Consider the following 9,820-nt stretch of genomic DNA (forward strand, 5'->3'; position numbering starts at 1 on the left):
TACCTGCTCAAATTAAGGGTAAATACACTTGATTTAAGAAATTTTTACTTAATTTCAGATTGTTTTTGCAGTGTATGCCAGGGGTCCCAGGTCTTTACACTGCAAAAACCATCTAAAAATGAGAAAATATGCCTTAAATTAAGTGTATTTACCATTAATTTGAGTAAGTAAATGGGATAATTTGCCAATGGAATTAGTATTTTTAGTCTTAAAATAAGATAATTAGATAATATGCACTTGAAATAAGACAATGCAACTGTGTTTTATTATTTTAAATGTAAATTGTCTTGTTCCATTGGCAAAGTGTCTCAATTACCTCCTCAATTCAAGAAGAAAATGCACTTATTGCAAGAAAAAACGACTTATGAAGATTTCAATTTTTTGAGGTGTAGACTACAAACTTTAGACATAGATTTATTTTTTCATTTTGTATACAAAAATAAGAGAGGAGCTACTCTTGGTCGCTAATAATAAACAATGGAAACAATAAAATGAAATAAGATTAAAAGATTGTAGCATCCAGAGGATGGGAATAAGTATCTGGGTGCTGGAATTAGAAATTTCTTTCTGAGTTTCCCCTGAATGGAGAGCTGGTCCTCACGTTTGTTCAGGAGGAAAGAGGAAGGCATGTCCCCAGATAAGAAATGAGGAATAACTCTGGAACCTTTGACTGCTTCCTGGATTTCACTTTGTGTTTCCATTTTATTTTCCTTCTGCAGGATTTTCCTTCATGGGTGTGATGATTTCATGTTTCTTTATCCATCTAATCATCTAGTTCACCTGTAACTTTCTGTTCTCCTTCAGTCACTGACTGATGCATCAGGTCCTCCATGCTCGGTGGCTGCTGTTTGAATGCTGGCTGTTCTACCAGTGAGAAAATGTGTGCACAGATCCGTTAGCGAGCTCTGCTTCATATTTTTGGTTGATTTTGTTTTCATTTTCATTTTCTTCGTCCGCCACCAACCATTGAGGACCGCCTCTTTTTTTTGTTCCTCCTCTCTAATTCTTTATCCCCTTCCACATAACTACCGATGCCTTTGCCCCCAACCTATCGCTTTAAAAGTACACGGTATGTCAAGTTTGACTCACCTGAGGAGACAAAGAAAAGAGCGAGGGGGCCATTGGGACAACACAAGAAGAAATAAAGTGATGTTTCGGGGTAAGCACAGTTTAGGAATAGTCCTGTACCTGTTTTCTCACCCTCCTTTCTGTTCTTTTCTTCTTCTTCTGTTCAGACATGTTTTTTTTTTCCCCCCCTTTTTTCCTTCGTTGTGTGTCTGTTTTGTGTGCTTGATGACTCCATCTTTCTTTTAAGTTCCCTGATTTGTTTGCATCTTCAGTGGTAAATTTTCCTTCAGAACCGAAGAGCCGAAACCTGTGGAGGTTCAGGCTGTTGTAGAATAGTCAGACAGTGTGTGCAATGCTTGTGCTGGTGACTTTGTGTTCCTTTAGCTGCTTCTTTGTGGGAGAAACGTTTCCGAATATTTTTTTCCCCTGATTTAGGGATGCTAATCTAATAAAGTAACATACTCAGCTAAAAAGCTTAAAAGCTCTACTGTCCTGTTAGGCATTTTCTCCAGTTTCTAACTAGTTAAGCAGATAGGTTCAGATTTACACCAATAACCCCCCCCAGCTTCTCTCCCCAGGCTCCTCCCCACATGATGTCTGACCAATCAGCTGCTGGCTTTAGATATGTGAAAGCATCCTCTGCTCTCTCATGTCTAATGTCTGTCAGGGAGGGGGAGGAGACAAAAACACCACGTTTATTAGACTTTCTTGATACGATAAATAAATAATTTAAGTCTTAAAAAAGAGTCCTTCTCAGCTCTTTAACCTCCTCTTCCTCCCTCTGTCTGATTGGTCTGTTGCAGTTGGAAGATGACAGACACCAACCACGGCCCAATCAACTGAGGAGGCTGGCCTCCTACGTCTTCTCCTCCTCCACCCTGGAGACGGAGCAGTACCCCCATGCAGGAGGCAGCTTCATCCAGAGGAGCCGCTCGGCCGAGAGCAGCCCCGCCCACGCCACCTCCGCCACCGCCTCGGCGCGGCGCCGGCATGCGGGCACTCTGCCGATGCCCGGCAGTCCCCGGAGCAGGCACTCGGTCCTGAACGTGTCGAGGTCGCAGCTGCAACAGATGTTAGCCAAGCTCATGAACAAGAACAGCAGCTGAGAGGACTGAGAGATGGACTCATGACACACGCCCGTATACCCTAAATTCTATTCAGTTTATTTCTATAGCGCCAATTCACAACACGTCATCTCAAGGCACTTTACAGTTCAACCGCATCATACAGTCAAACTGATTAAAAGTTTTCTATATAAGGAAAACCAGCTGATTGCATCGACTCATTGACTCGAATGCAATCCCTCACACTAAGCATGCTTGTAGCGACAGTGGAGAGGAAAAACTCCCTTTGAACAGGAAGAAACCTCCAGCAGAACCAGACGGTTAGGTACACACCTAAGGAGAGGAACATAGCACACAAAAACTCAGAAATGCAGGACTGGTCAGAGAGCGTCTTTAGGCTGGGGCAGAATTTTGCCACCCCGAACCCCCCTCCCCCCGCACAAACAGGAGCCTCATCCTTTAAAGTGACAAGGGAAACACTAAAGGAAAAATTAACATTTGATTGTACAACAACAAACCCCCAAATACATTGATTATAAGCTTATTTTTATTAGTATTACAACATTTTTTTTTTTCAATTAAGTTGCTTAGTTTTGTTTTATAATGTATTTTGCATTGACAGACATTTTGTGAATATAAAATAAGAATTCCAAAAAAGTAAAAAAACAATCCAATGGACTTTGTTTTGTTTTTCTAAGCCAAAACAAGGCTTTATTTTAGTCTACTCTATTAAGCCTGGGACTAAACCTAACCCGGCAAACCAACCGTTTCCATTATTTTAATGAAATAGAGAAAAGTTGTCGGCTAAAGCTCTACTAAAGCCCTGATTCCCAAAGTTAGGGTCCTTGATCCGCCAGTATTGGGTCTTGAGATCAACAACAGGACATAATCTAAACGATAAACTTATATTTTAAGTGCTTAAAAAACAATGAGATGATTTTCTAAGATGACATTTTTACCGTATTTCCTTAAATAAATGATAAAAAAATCTTACTCCCAGTATCAGATCCAGGTTTTGGTCACAGCAAGGTCCTGACAGGCCTGTAGTTGGCCTAGTTTTGGTGACCGTCGCTACAGATTTAGGCATTTTACATGAGCAGGGCAAAAACTTTATTGTGTTAATTCAACAAAATTTTACGTTTTATGTTTTTTTTTTTGTCATTCAGTGTTTGGGATATGCCCTGCTAAATAAAAGGTCTTAATTTAAGAAAACATCTAGCTAGATAATAAATAACAAACACCTTAAATATAAGACAAAAAACGACCCCCATTCCAAAGGGGTGGACCCGTTTGTCCGGTTCAATTTACATGTTTTCACTCTAAATCTTCAAACTCATTTATTTCTGATATTTGAATTGAAAAAGCTTCCTGGATGGGAAGCGAAACATCTTCAAACTTGGAAACAAAGTCCAGTGGTTTGTTTTTTTATTTTTTTGGAATGACGATGACCTGGATGACAGAGAATCTTCACCAGCTTAAAATAAGAATCTACATCAAGATTTAATTGCTTTTATCCAAAACAAGAAACAAATGTCCACATAACCTTTACAATTAATAAAACTGATAATGGTGAAAAAGTAAGAAAGAAATATAATATTTAGTTGTTGATTAAATAAAGGACTTGAGTTTAGTGGTGTTTTTATATATTTGCTGTTCTGCTCATTCTGGTATTAATATAACTAGCTAATTTTTAGCTGAATGGTTAGAATGATGTATTTTTTTACACCATAACTGTGAATTTCTCAGTCCAAAATATTCCCAAACAACAGGATTTGGTTTTCCTTTCAAGCAATGAAAAAAAGTAACTAGTATTGATTCAGCAAGATAATCTGGAGTGCACAGGAACGGGTGGGGGAGGGGCACAGTTAAACTAAAATTGACATGACAGGAAATCAGAGCAGACATAAAGCTGTAACCTTCCAAAAACCTGTTGGACCTTCATCCCGCTGACCAGCCCATGCAAAGCATGAATGCTTGAGTTAAATATAACATTTAACTAATAAGATTTGATTTTTATTTTTGCAAAGCCACCCCCCCCGGCCAGATCTGTAACAACATTCAAAAATATGAATATGCTCATTGGCTTAACAAACCAATGAAAACTCACAGCACTGAGAGCTAGATCACATAAGCCCTATCACAACACGCAGCAGCGCTGCTGGGTCAATAAACACACAGGTTCATACATCCACACACACGTAGCTCAAGATAAAGGATTTTTTTTTTTAAGAAGAAAAGGATTGAGGAAGAATCTTGAAGACTGAGGATATTTTTCATGCAATAAACTCCAGAAGCCACTCAGCAAAGCCGACGTTGCACACGCCACAGACCTGGCGGGCTGAGGAAAACAATGTGAATCTGAGGACTCCCCCTTCTGGGAAGTTAATGAGTTTGAAACCAAGTGGAGCTGCTAAGAGACTGTTAAGCTTTACAGTTTTTGTGCATTTTTTTTAAAATCCTGTCACCTTTTTTGGCTAGAACAGAGGAGCGATCGTAGAGGTATGCAGGTCGTCCCAGCGATCAAGCTTTTGCACGAAGACTTTGTGGAGTCCAACCATCCCGCTCAATGAGCAATACGCTGCTGCTGCTGCTTCACATCATGTCTTTATATGCACAAAACCCACCAATCCATGTGTCTCTTCCTGACTCCTTTCCTCATTAAATGTTGTCTGTGAAAAATGTTTAGAGAAAATCTTTTGGAAGTTGTAAAAAGTGATTTTAGCTAGATAAATGGAAGTAAAGCAGAACTTTAGGGCCCTAAAATTCAAAATTCTCAAAGTATCAAGAAACAAAAATCCTGACACTCTTAAAAACTGATTAGTAAGGAAGAATGCACACTGGCATTTAATATAATGTAAAAAAAAATAACTAAATAAATAATTTATCATGAGAATGAAAGAATCCATACCTTAAGTTTCTTTACAAAAAGAAAAATAGTAAAAATGGATCCTTTAAATCCCAAAAAATAAAATGAAAACAAAGACAAGATAACATTCTAAAAAGCTTGACAGCAAAAACAAAAATATACTTTTTGCAAGACTTCAAAAATATTACTACAAATTTGAAATGCAATGCAGCCCGGTTTCAATTGCTGATCACTTAGTAATTTATTTGCTTGTTTTTCTGACTTTTTGTATTTGAATTGTTTCAGTTTTAAAGTGTGCTGTGAAAGCAGTCTGTATGGGGCTGATGCTAACTGATAACATGGTGAATGGAGCTGCCACTACCTCACAGCAGGCTGCATGGGCAAAATCTAAATGGCACCAGGCTAACTCGAGTCAATGCTAACTGACAACAGGCTGTATGGGGCCAATGCTAACTAACAGCAGGCTGCGTGGGGCCAAAGCTAGCTGACAGCTGGATGTGTGGGACCAATGCTAACTGGTATGAGGCTGTGTGGTGCCGATGCTAACTCACAGCAGGCTGCTTGAGGCAGATGCTAACTCACAGCAGTCTGCTTGAGGCAGATGCTAACTCATAGCAGGCTGCTTGAGGCAGATGCTAACTCACAGCAGTCTGCTTGAGGAAGATGCTAACTAACAGCAGGCTGCTTGAGGCAGATGCTAACTGGCACCAGGCCATGTGGTGCCAATGCTAACTAGTAGCAGACTGCTTGAGGCCAATGTTAACTGACACCAGGCTGCTTTGAGCTGATGCTAAATAATAGCAGGCTGCTTGAGGCAGATGCTAACTAACAGCAGGCTGCTTGAGGCAGATGCTAACTGACAGCAGGCTGCTTGGACCTAATGCTAACTGACAGCAGGCTGCTCGAGGCAGATGCTAACTGGCACCAGGCCATGTGGTGCCAATGCTAGCTCGTAGCAGACTGCTTGAGGCCAATGCTAACTGACAGCAGGCTGCTTGAGGCAGATGCTAAAAGACAGCAGGCTGCTTGGACCTGATGCTAACTGACAGTGGGCTGCGTGGGGCCAATGCTAACTAACTGCAGGCTCTTTGATTCTGATGCTAGCTAACAGCAGGCTAAATGGGGCCAATGCTAACTGGCACCAGGCCACGTGGTGCCAGTGCTAACTCACAGCAGACTGTTTGAGGTCAATGCTAACTGACAGCCGGCTGCTTTGAGCTGATGCTAATTATGAGCAGGCTGCGTGGTGCCGATGCTAACTCATAGCAGGCTGCGTGGGGCCAATGTTAGCTGACATCACGCTGCATGGGGACAATGCTAACTAACAGCGGGCTGCATGTAGCCGATGCTTACTGACAGCAAGCTGTGCAGATCCAATGCTTACTATCAGTGGGCTGCGTTGGGGCAATGCTAGCTTACAGCACGCTGCATGGGATGAAGCTAACCAACAGCAGGGTTTATTGGTTAATGCTAAATAACAGGAGGCTGTATCGGACCGACGCTGATAGCAGGCTGTACTGAGCGGATGTTAACTGACAGCAGGCGGTTTATGTTAAATGTGGCTGATCTGAATGCGTACGCTATGAGCTATATTGTTAAATGTGACCTTTATGCCCGTAGGGGGCAGTGTGTCAAAGATGGTGCTTCTTTTCTACTGTAGATAAACAGATGATGTGCTGTAAGAGTTTCAGTAGAACTTTGATTGTCAAGTCCATGTTTTGAGAAGTTGGACTTGGACAAATATTTAATGAATGTCGTCAGTTTTTCTGTCCCTCACCGAAATGATCACTGTTCAAATACAAATACTTAACCTAAATGTAAAAAAGCAGACATTGTGGTACGTATCGACCTCTCTTTGGTGAGCCTTGCTTTCTTCTGTAGGAGTTTAAATGATAATTAAAATGATCCTAAAGCAGCAAGTTTGAGGTGTCCTCTGATAGATTCTTTTAGATGTCCTTTCTACTGTGAAAGAAACGTGAAGAACTGTTACTATTTTCCAGGTTTATCTCTCTTTGTTTGGTCAATTTTTTGTAGTAATAGTTTATTATGGACTTCAACTCACAAACACAACCAGTCACTGTATATACTATATTTAAAAACATTTTCTCATGCTATTAAATACTTAAATTAGTGTCAAATTTAAAAAATAATATCTATAAGTAGTTGGAGATATTACATGGTGCCTCTGAGGCTTTGTTCACGTGCTCTTAATATTTAGCAAAAGGGACATTTTAGGGGGGAAATCACATTTTAAAAACATTAACTGAAGTGGAAAAATGTTAAACATTTTAATGTCTAGTCTGAGAAAATGGGAGTGTTATGAATATAAGGTAGCGGCTTGACTTATTTATTCAATACTTTTCTTTGTATTGCTAAAATCTCTTTTATCACCACCTACTGGCACTCTAGGGTTACTGCAGCATTTTTTTCTTTATTTATAAAAAAANTTGAGGTCAATGCTAACTGACAGCCGGCTGCTTTGAGCTGATGCTAATTATGAGCAGGCTGCGTGGTGCCGATGCTAACTCATAGCAGGCTGCGTGGGGCCAATGTTAGCTGACATCACGCTGCATGGGGACAATGCTAACTAACAGCGGGCTGCATGTAGCCGATGCTTACTGACAGCAAGCTGTGCAGATCCAATGCTTACTATCAGTGGGCTGCGTTGGGGCAATGCTAGCTTACAGCACGCTGCATGGGATGAAGCTAACCAACAGCAGGGTTTATTGGTTAATGCTAAATAACAGGAGGCTGTATCGGACCGACGCTGATAGCAGGCTGTACTGAGCGGATGTTAACTGACAGCAGGCGGTTTATGTTAAATGTGGCTGATCTGAATGCGTACGCTATGAGCTATATTGTTAAATGTGACCTTTATGCCCGTAGGGGGCAGTGTGTCAAAGATGGTGCTTCTTTTCTACTGTAGATAAACAGATGATGTGCTGTAAGAGTTTCAGTAGAACTTTGATTGTCAAGTCCATGTTTTGAGAAGTTGGACTTGGACAAATATTTAATGAATGTCGTCAGTTTTTCTGTCCCTCACCGAAATGATCACTGTTCAAATACAAATACTTAACCTAAATGTAAAAAAGCAGACATTGTGGTACGTATCGACCTCTCTTTGGTGAGCCTTGCTTTCTTCTGTAGGAGTTTAAATGATAATTAAAATGATCCTAAAGCAGCAAGTTTGAGGTGTCCTCTGATAGATTCTTTTAGATGTCCTTTCTACTGTGAAAGAAACGTGAAGAACTGTTACTATTTTCCAGGTTTATCTCTCTTTGTTTGGTCAATTTTTTGTAGTAATAGTTTATTATGGACTTCAACTCACAAACACAACCAGTCACTGTATATACTATATTTAAAAACATTTTCTCATGCTATTAAATACTTAAATTAGTGTCAAATTTAAAAAATAATATCTATAAGTAGTTGGAGATATTACATGGTGCCTCTGAGGCTTTGTTCACGTGCTCTTAATATTTAGCAAAAGGGACATTTTAGGGGGGAAATCACATTTTAAAAACATTAACTGAAGTGGAAAAATGTTAAACATTTTAATGTCTAGTCTGAGAAAATGGGAGTGTTATGAATATAAGGTAGCGGCTTGACTTATTTATTCAATACTTTTCTTTGTATTGCTAAAATCTCTTTTATCACCACCTACTGGCACTCTAGGGTTACTGCAGCATTTTTTTCTTTATTTATAAAAAAACAAAAAAAACAAACAAAAAAACGTTTTTGTAACAATTGTGAGAACGGAAGAGGATTAGGGCCACTGGGAAAAAAAAAAGTTAACTGATTTTTAAATTTTATTTCAGTTTAACATGGGAAAAAAAGTCAAAATTCTGACTTTAATCTCACAATTCTGAATTTTTTCTCAGAATTCTGAATTTAATCTCAGAATTCTGACTTTTTTCTCAGAATTCTAACAGCTAACAAACATGTTAGCATCAAGCCATAGCCATGTCTGTTTTAGAGACTAGCTCTCTTGTTTTATTTGACCTTCTGCTCCTCTATTAATGAGGGGACCCCTCGGGCGCGTAAAACGTTGCCTAATTCCGTCATTTTTCACCAATGTGTCACTGGCCGCCTCAAACAACTCACATCTTTGTCAATGAAGCTGATCGCTCAACATCTCTACCTTCATGTTGCCCTTCTACTCTAAGATCCAAAATACTGTGATTAAAGTCAGAATTCTGAGAAAAAAAAGTTTTTTTACCCATGTTAAACTGAAATAAAATTTAAAAATCAGTTAACTTTTTTTTTCCAGTGGCCCTAATCCTCTTCCGTATGTGAGAGAATAAATGATGAGGATCGAAACAGTTTGTAGCAGTTACTCAGGACTTGGAAGCCATAAAGCTACATAAGGATTGAGGAAGCAGAGCTTTGATGCGTGATGCAGAACAGATGCAGTTTTTCTTTATGCTTTTGGTAAAGTTCTACCTTAAAAGTGAAGTTGTAGTGGAAAAAACTTCAGGAAAATCTTTTCTCTTTTTGCGATTCTTTAAAAAGCAGCTTGCATGTCTAGCTGATTGAATTCTTATCATCCTTGTGGTCGAGCAAATATTCCTTTCCTGGCAATATTGCATATATCATTATGACGTTGGCTGGGATTATGTGAATGTTGGGCAGATATTCTGTTGGTGTTCCTTCATTAGATAAGACATTTTTCCTTTTGGGTATGTTTTTAGGAGAGATTAAACAAATTATATGAAAACATCAATGTTTCCAAAGTAGTTTAAAAAGTTTATCTGCAAGAAAAAGTTGATTTTGGGGGTCAAGTTACTTTTCATGATCAAATTTGCCCCCGGTTCTTATAAGA

General features: G+C 39.4%; 1 protein-coding gene and 1 long non-coding RNA gene across 2 annotated transcripts in view; both read left to right on the plus strand.

The window, feature by feature from the left end:
• Positions 1–9,820, plus strand: part of ttbk1 (tau tubulin kinase 1) — a 73,136-nt gene that overhangs the window by 51,669 nt on the left and 11,647 nt on the right. The window lies entirely within an intron of this gene.
• LOC107088653 lies at positions 3,512–8,710 on the plus strand. Its single transcript, XR_001481389.1, has 2 exons — positions 3,512–6,184; positions 7,451–8,710. It is a non-coding gene; the product is annotated as an uncharacterized LOC107088653 (long non-coding RNA).

This window comes from Cyprinodon variegatus, unplaced genomic scaffold, assembly GCF_000732505.1.
Source record: "Cyprinodon variegatus isolate N-32 unplaced genomic scaffold, C_variegatus-1.0 Scaffold225, whole genome shotgun sequence".
NCBI classification, from domain to species: Eukaryota; Metazoa; Chordata; class Actinopteri; order Cyprinodontiformes; family Cyprinodontidae; genus Cyprinodon; species Cyprinodon variegatus.